Source organism: Bison bison, unplaced genomic scaffold (genome assembly GCF_000754665.1).
Source record: "Bison bison bison isolate TAMUID 2011002044 unplaced genomic scaffold, Bison_UMD1.0 scf7180017864374, whole genome shotgun sequence".
Taxonomy (NCBI): Eukaryota; Metazoa; Chordata; class Mammalia; order Artiodactyla; family Bovidae; genus Bison; species Bison bison.
In genome coordinates this window covers 434,851-435,075 of record NW_011494946.1, presented here as the reverse complement: position 1 = coordinate 435,075, position 225 = coordinate 434,851, and the positions used below count along the sequence as shown (strand labels likewise).

General features: G+C 40.9%; 1 protein-coding gene across 1 annotated transcript in view; it reads right to left on the bottom strand.

Moving 5' to 3' along the window:
* EFHB (EF-hand domain family, member B) overlaps window positions 1–225 on the bottom strand; it is a 68,258-nt gene that overhangs the window by 37,382 nt on the left and 30,651 nt on the right. The window lies entirely within an intron of this gene.

Here is a 225-nt window from a genome sequence, read left to right as displayed (position 1 = left end):
ATTCAGCGGGGCGGCGGGCTCTGAGAGCAAGAGCTTCAGAAACCAGGGCTGAGTCTTAAAGAAGCGAACCGTGTTCACAAAAATAGATGAACAATACATTTCTATAACACTGAAAAATATAATATTGGTAACTGACCTGAAAAGACAAGCATAAACACATACACTCCTCTCTGAACGGCAAAGAAAAACATACATCAAACTATCGTCTGTGACTGGGGATTTTAG